This window comes from Ischnura elegans, chromosome 11 (genome assembly GCF_921293095.1).
Source record: "Ischnura elegans chromosome 11, ioIscEleg1.1, whole genome shotgun sequence".
NCBI classification, from domain to species: domain Eukaryota; kingdom Metazoa; phylum Arthropoda; class Insecta; order Odonata; family Coenagrionidae; genus Ischnura; species Ischnura elegans.
In genome coordinates, this window is record NC_060256.1 from 79,329,205 (window position 1) to 79,337,099 (window position 7,895).

At 36.3% G+C, this 7,895-nt stretch overlaps 2 long non-coding RNA genes across 6 annotated transcripts; one reads left to right on the plus strand and one right to left on the minus strand.

The window, feature by feature from the left end:
- The first annotated feature begins 304 nt into the window (after positions 1 to 304).
- LOC124167832 lies at positions 305 to 2,758 on the plus strand. Of its 5 annotated transcripts, none has more exons than XR_006866771.1 (5): positions 305 to 344; positions 661 to 753; positions 1,678 to 1,842; positions 1,924 to 2,046; positions 2,708 to 2,758. It is a non-coding gene; the product is annotated as an uncharacterized LOC124167832 (long non-coding RNA). The 5 variants fall into 5 exon arrangements; XR_006866769.1 differs by having other exon boundaries at positions 2,705 to 2,749; XR_006866772.1 differs by lacking the exon at positions 2,708 to 2,758 and adding an exon at positions 2,347 to 2,398.
- Positions 2,759 to 6,217: 3,459 nt separating this feature from the next.
- On the minus strand, positions 6,218 to 7,895 carry LOC124168393. The gene is made up of 2 exons (XR_006866926.1): positions 7,559 to 7,895; positions 6,218 to 6,651 (listed from the first exon to the last, which is right to left on the minus strand). It is a non-coding gene; the product is annotated as an uncharacterized LOC124168393 (long non-coding RNA).

Below are 7,895 nucleotides of genomic sequence, written 5' to 3' on the forward strand. Positions count from 1 at the left end.
TGAGAGCTGGTAAAATCATTTGAATTGTAGAATGTAGATAGAGAAATTAAGGAAGCAAGTGAGAGTCTTATGGGGAACATTGTCGGAAAAGTTTATGAAGCTGTCTCATAACCACACATGTGTAAGTAGGTGCATTTTTTCATCTTGTGTTCCGTTGCAACATATTCCCAATGGTGTTCATATCATTATTATCATTCTTCTAGGTTGAATTATGATCTATGGTCAGTTGAGGCATTAACACGGTATTCATGAGTGATGGTGAAATCAGTTGAATTATGGAATGATGGCTGGAGAATTTAAGGAAGAAGTTGGTTGCCTCATGAGGATTATTTATTAAAAAAATGGTAAGTCATGTAAGAGAATTAGAACTTGTTTCAATAATGTTAATGTGCACATTTTTCCCACCCTTTTATAGGCTACAAAATATTTTTGTAGGATTAGTTTGGGAACTGGGTAGTATTTAGTAATGGCATGAGCTAGCTTGTGTTATTTGAGAATATGATACCTTATATATTGCTATGAACAGCCTTTCATATAGCTGGCAAATGCTGAATGACATGTTAACTTTATTCTCATGTTTGGTTAATATGTGAGATTTTACAACCTGTGAAAGTTATGTAGCATGTATTGTTTCAAATAGTGTTTGTAATTCTATTTCAGGTGTACAAGGGTTTTATTTGGATCTTACATCAGGGAGAATATCAGTTTATTTTAAGAAGTTGATGACTTTAAGTATGGAATTGCTGGCATTTGGTATACTTTTTATAATGGTTTTTATATGTTGTGTTTTCTAGCAGCCTGGTGCAATGGTTATTGATGAACTACTTGAAGAACAGTTATTCTTATTCCAGGATGATAATATGCATATTATAACTATCCCTCTTAATGATCAGTGCACACTCATATGACTTATGTGAATATAGATACAGTTTTGTGATTAACTTAACCGTGGAGATTGTAGTGAATTATAATATAAGAATGTGATTATGATGAGCCTGGATGATTTATTTCTCTCTCCATCAATGCAACATTATTAGTATAGTTTGACTGCATATTGAAATGCACCATATCTTTCCTTTCGGGGTTATCTCCTGCATTTAGCTCGGTATTAATCATTTCGTTTCATTTAATACCCATTATGTCTGTACCCCACCCTGTATCTATAGTGCATTTCAACCCATAATATATCCATTAAAATTAACACATGAGCGAGGTATTCTACTGGATTTGTAAAACTACTTCCTACAATTTAACAGGCTTTATGCTTCAGTTATTTACATCTATGATTGTCTTGTCATTGTTAATTGTCTGAGTCTAATTGCTCAATTTGGAATGCATTTGCTCCGTGCAGCATTTGCTGACTTAAAATCAGTGATTGAGTTTGGAATCCATCCTATTCTAATTAATGTTCTGATGTATATTCATTTATTGCAGTTATTTGTAAAATCTTTAATGTACCTAAAGGCTCACCTGAGTGCACACTGACATCACTGTGTCAGATTATTTGCCGTGATTCTTGGAATATTTGCATGCGGATTATTCTAGTATTACATTCATTATTGGGATTGGCAATATTTACAATTTCTAACTAATTAACATAGGCCTCAACTTTAGACAATTAATAAGCATTCAATGAGAGTTTATTATTATCATATGGACATGTTATCACTTTCCTAGGTTCCTTTGTCATCTATGGTTTGGTGAGTTGTGAACATGTTAGCCATGAGAGTTGTTAAATGATTTGAAGAATGGAATAACATCTGTGTTAACTTTGGGAGCAAGTGAGTCTCATTCGGAACATTGTGGAAACAGTCTATGAAGATGAATGATTGGCAAGCATGAGTAAGTAGGAGCATTTTTCATTTGTCTTGCCTTTTCGAAATGTATCCAAGGATGTCCTTATAATTATTTTCTTTCTTCTAGGTTGATCTGTCTTCAATGGTGGAGCAAATGAGATACCCATCAGGGACATTGCTTTAGGAAAATCTTAGTATTTTTGACCTGTGGGGATGGTGAAGTCTGATTATCTTTGGTAACGTTGGTGAAGTAAGTTTGATAAGCTGTCTCTAATCTGTCTCTTAAGTTAGATAAAATCAGGGCAAAGCTGTTATAATGCAAGTATATAATGCAATGCAAATTATAATGCAATGCTGGTATATGATATTGGAGTATATGAGGCCTTATGCATTGCTGTGAACTTGTCATTTTGCAGGCATATGGTAATGGTGAATGGCATTTCAACTTTATTTTACATATTTGGATAATGTGTGAGACTACTGCAATCTGCAATCCTTGGAAATTATGTAATATGTACTGTTTCCGATGGTCTTTTTAATTGTATTTCAGGTTTGCAAGGATTTTATTAGGATCTTACATCAGGAGGAATATCAGTATATTTAGAAGTTGATGATTTTAAGTATGGAATTGATGTTTAGTACAATCCATTTATTTTAAGATATTATTCTATGAACTACAAACACAATTACATAGTTCTGATTTTTTCGGGATCATGGTTTAAGTGTTGTTGGGTATTCTATACACTGACCTATAATGATAACTTGGATGAACATAACTTTTTCCTTTTGAATGTTGATTTCCCATGAACATACTTGTGCATCTCAAATTGAATGGTTTGTTCAATTAATTACATTGTTAACTCTTCGGTTTACTTTGTCTCATGGTATTTATATGTTATGTTTTCTAGCAGCCTGGTGCAGTGGATAATCATGAACTATTTGAAAAACTGTTCTTCTTAATCCGGGACAGGATACTATGCATTAAGTGGCAGCTGGATTTGTAATCCTGAGGGTGATACCTGTTGTGTGGACCTTACTGCTACATTTGCCAGCATTAGCAAAATCATCATTCCTTAAAGTCTAGACATTATGGCAGTGCACCTTTAAATGGATGTTTTAAAAGCCTTAAATTATGTGCATCTGTTTTGAAAATAGTTTGATCAAATTGTACTACTATTTCAACAAAATTATATTTTATTTATTCTGGAAAAATATTCTATTGCCCATGACTTTCTGTTTTAATGATCAAACATTACTTTATATGACTGTAATTGTAAATAGTTATGTGATTTACTGAACTGTGGAGATTGTAGTGAATTTTATTATAATATAAGGATGTGATTACGATGTGCCAGCTTTTTTTATTTCTATCCAGCAATTCATCTCAATAAGTATTTTAATTGTTAATGGTCTGGGTGTAATTTGGAATGCATTTGCTCTGTGCTGAATTAAATGCAGTTGCAGTCAGATTATTTGTCATGATTCTTAGAAAATTGGTAAGCAGATGGTTCTAGTATTACATACATGATTTGGAGTAGCAATGTTAATAAATTCACAACCCTCTTAGATCAGTCATCCTATCGCTTGGTTTGGGCATTTTTCGAGAGTCGAACCACGTTCCTCAGACTAAAATACCGCCATATAATATAATTTTAATAATTTAATTTTTATTTAATAAAATAATAAAAGTATTATCAGGTATGCTATAATTTCCTATAACCTTGGGAGATTTCATGAATCTAACTTCATAAATGAAGGAATGAAACATGGTTCCTTGTACCTATTCACCCGGATCGCTGAAGAAAATTTTTGTTGTGTGGGTTGGGGATTTTTTCAGAGTTGAACCGAGATCTTCAGGGTCGAAAACCGCCCTTATTATCTAGTATAATGTAATTAACTATGATCGTGGAAAATTCCATGCACCGGACTTCCTAATTAAGGAAGTGAGACATGATTCCTTGTACCTATACACACGGAGCGCTGTAGAACGAATGTTTTTTTCGCTTGGCTTGTAAATTTTTCCAGAGTCGAACCGAGGTCGTCAGACTAAAAACCGCCCATGTTATCAAGTATACTATAATTTCCTATGACCTTGGGAGATTTCATGAATCTAATTTCATAAATAAAGGAATAAAACATGGTTCCTTGTACCTATGCACCCGGAGCGCTGAAGTAAGAAAATTTTTGTCGCGTGGGTTGACAATTTTTCTAGAGTCGAACCGAGGTCTTCAGTGTCAAAAACTACCCGTGTTCGCAAGTATATTATAATTATCTATGACCATGGAAAATGTCATGTACCAGACTTCCTAAATAAGGAAGCAAGACATGGTGCCTTACAACCCATGCATCCAGAGCGCTGCAGTGCGAAATTTATTTTTCCCGTGAGTTGACAATTTTTCTGGAGTCGAACCGAGGTCTTCAGTGTCAAAAACTGCCCGTGTTCGCAAGTATATTATAATCATCTATGACCATGGAAAATTTCATGTACCAGACTTCCTAAATAAGGAAGCAAGACATGGTGCCTTACAACCCATGCATCCAGAGCGCTGCAGTGCGAAATTTATTTTTCCCGTGAGTTGACAATTTTTCTAGAGTCGAACCGAGGTCTTCAGTGTCAAAAACTGCCCGTGTTCGCAAGTATATTATAATCATCTATGACCATGGAAAATTTCATGTACCAGACTTCCTAAATAAGGAAGCAAGACATGGTGCCTTACAACCCATGCATCCAGAGCGCTGCAGTGCGAAATTTATTTTTCCCGTGAGTTGACAATTATTCTAGAGTCGAACCGAGGTCTTCAGTGTCAAAAACTGCCCGTGTTCGCAAGTATATTATAATCATCTATGACCATGGAAAATTTCATGTACCAGACTTCCTAAATAAGGAAGAAAGACATGGTGCCTTACAACCCATGCATCCAGAGCGCTGCAGTGCGAAATTTATTTTTCCCGTGATTTGACAATTTTTCTAGAGTCGAACCGTGGACCATAGACTCAAAATACAGACGTATCATAAATTTCCATTTTATTAACTATTTATAAAAAAAATTTCATGTCCCTGCATCGATTATGTTGTGAGATAACCGTGTTCCCTTTTACCTATGTCTCCCATTTAAATGCACGTAAAATTTGAATTCCCGCCGCGCTTGAGAATCAAGATGGCGGATTACATTGGTCAAGTGCGTGACACGACCTGGCTTTTACCGACCTTGAGGATGAAGTTGATTTCAACAGGAAAAAGGCAGGGTTGGGCACCGTTAACGTGAAATAGGATGAATGAAAAATACATTCCGATTACTACTAAATAATCTTTATTAATTCTGTGTAAAATTATTATTAAATACGTTCGAATGGATTGCATGTGTGACCATGGTGTCTAGGGGTAGATTTAGGATCACAGGCTCACAGGGGCATGGAGAATACATTATATAGGAGATTAAAGAGACTGCCACTAGGTGTTGCCATGAGCATCCCGAGCTAACGAAGTGTTGCCAAATGTCGCAGTGTTGCCTATTCTGCAAAGACGGGTCGCTGCATTGGGAAATGTATAGTTTTAAAGGGCAATAGGACGGACAGAAAACCGAATTAACTTTTCGACTTGACCACTACCCGTTAATAAATACATTTCAACGAATCACTGACCAACAAATCGTCCTTTTGTCAATTTCCCGCTAACTCCATGACCAGCAGACGACGTATTCCGTAATATATACGACGCCTCTCACAGTGCACAATTACCTGCTTAACATGTCAGAACATCGCAACTTCTGGATTCCCCTACTATAAGTATTGCGATGTATATCGGTAATGTTATCGGAGTATGACATTGACTTTAGTTGTCATAAGGCACAGCGAAGAAAACCACAGAATAATTAAGCGTAAATAAAGTATGACTTTTAGAAAGTATTTGCACGAGAGGGATCAGTGAAATTAGAAATCGATCTTAAAAAAATACAAACACATTTCTCTTATCAACGGAAAGAGCGATTGGTACAGATAAAGCTCAAAACCCACTAAGCCCCGAACTCTTTTGATTTCAAAAGCAACGAGAAAAAAAAGGCACCGAACACAACCACAAACAACATTTCGGACGTGATGCATCATAAAGCGTTGAAGATATGGCAATTAATCTAACAATGCTCATTGCATTTGCAACGGATGTCACAGTGCAAGATTAAGAATGAAGAATGCTATTGACTAAAAAGCGCTACCCTATCTAACAGTTGTCCTTCACAGAATTGAAATTTGGCATTTTATTATGACTATAACACAAAACTCACCTGTGCATGGATTTGCAAATACTTGCCTCTGATGGGGTGGCACTCACATTAACTGTAACACACATTAGAAATCATGCAATTTGCAGCTGTTACGGGAAACGTGGACCGGATGTCATGTAGACTTAAATAATTATATCCCAATTATTGTTCACAATCACATCAAACAGAAATTTATTGCCAAAATTGTAACTTACATAGAAATGTAGTTTCAAATGTAAAACAGAAATCTCTTTTGTCCAATATCAAACTATAGCTATTCACTGTGTGAGTCACACACCACGTAAAATAACTTTCCTTTTACAAACAGTTTAAACTTAAGATGATTAAGCACAGCAAATAAATAATGAAACAACACTGAGAACAGTTGATACAAAAATTCAAGCCTTGTATCGTTGAAATAACTTGCACTACACTAACCTAATTGCACTATGATAACACTGACTGCTCCAGAATAGTATTAATTGCACTTCACTTTCACTAATTTAACTTCGCTCCCACCAATTGCACTACTCCAGCGGCCGTTTCTGGCCCAGCATCCTTGCAATCGAAACAGCAAAACCACGGCAATACTCCACCTAAAAGGTAGAAAACAGATGATGTAAGAAAACTGATTTAAAGGAAGAAACACAAGGATCGACAATACAACACTCAATAAGAAATAGTTTAACACTCATTACAAATGTTAGAACATTTTCTAGTTACCAATCAGTGAAAGTTTAGAACTCTATCATAAAAAAATACAAACATATCTCTTATCAGACGGAAAGAGCGATTTTATGTTTCAAACGGAAAGAGAACTCACTTTATAAAACGAAAAGATATCAAATTAATTCGACGATACCCTATTTTCACAACGCATTCACTGGCGCGGACATAAATTCGTAGGCATTGCGAAGAGGTTCCTATTCCGCCATTGCGTCAGCGCATCAATCCGCGAGATATATGCATCATCTAAATAGAAGCACATGGCAGATTAAATTGATCTCTTCACATTATCAACAATTCTGCCTTGAAGTCATTACACTACATCGATTATCCCTGATTTAAACCCCACTTATTTAGAAGACAAATAGAAAGCTTTCAGTCCAGAGAAGAACATTCATGTATAAATGCCAATAAGGACGCCAAAATGGAGTCGCCCGCGATATCCCCACGATGTGTAAAAAAGGCGATTAATTGCTTACCGGCCGACTTTAAAATATTTTATTCGGATATAAACAGCAAACATGCGTATTCTAAAAACTTTGGATCTAATTTTTCATAGGTCTTTAGCCAACTTGCATATAGCTGGCACTTCCCGCCATTGCTGGCGGGAAGTAACAGCAGCACATTTTCCTCCCCAGTGCTCACTTTCCTCCCACGGCGAATGATAACCAATTGTTATCTCATCACAAGATATGTATATTAACGTCTAATAACAGAAATTTTAAAAAAATCGGCCAAAGTTGATCAATCCCTCTTACCAACTAAAATGGTACTCACCGTAGCCACACCATGCCATAGCCTTGGACCTGCTTTCTTCCAGATATCCACCGAAGTGTTCACTTTTTGCGTCTTCTTGTAAGCGGTCGTGCATCCCCACACATAACAAGTTCGAGAATTGCAAATATTTTCCAAAGAAAATCTCACAAATTGATGAATTCCGGAGCTCTGCACACAAGCGTCCGTAGCCTTGCGTTGGAATGTAATGACTAAGCAACCCAGAGAATATTTTTGTCGCGACAAGTGGCAAAAGTGGGGAACTAATAGACGCGGGAGTCGGACCACAGCGCTTTCGGATTGCAACGGGTAGCAAGTCAACTAACCTGTGTAATGTATT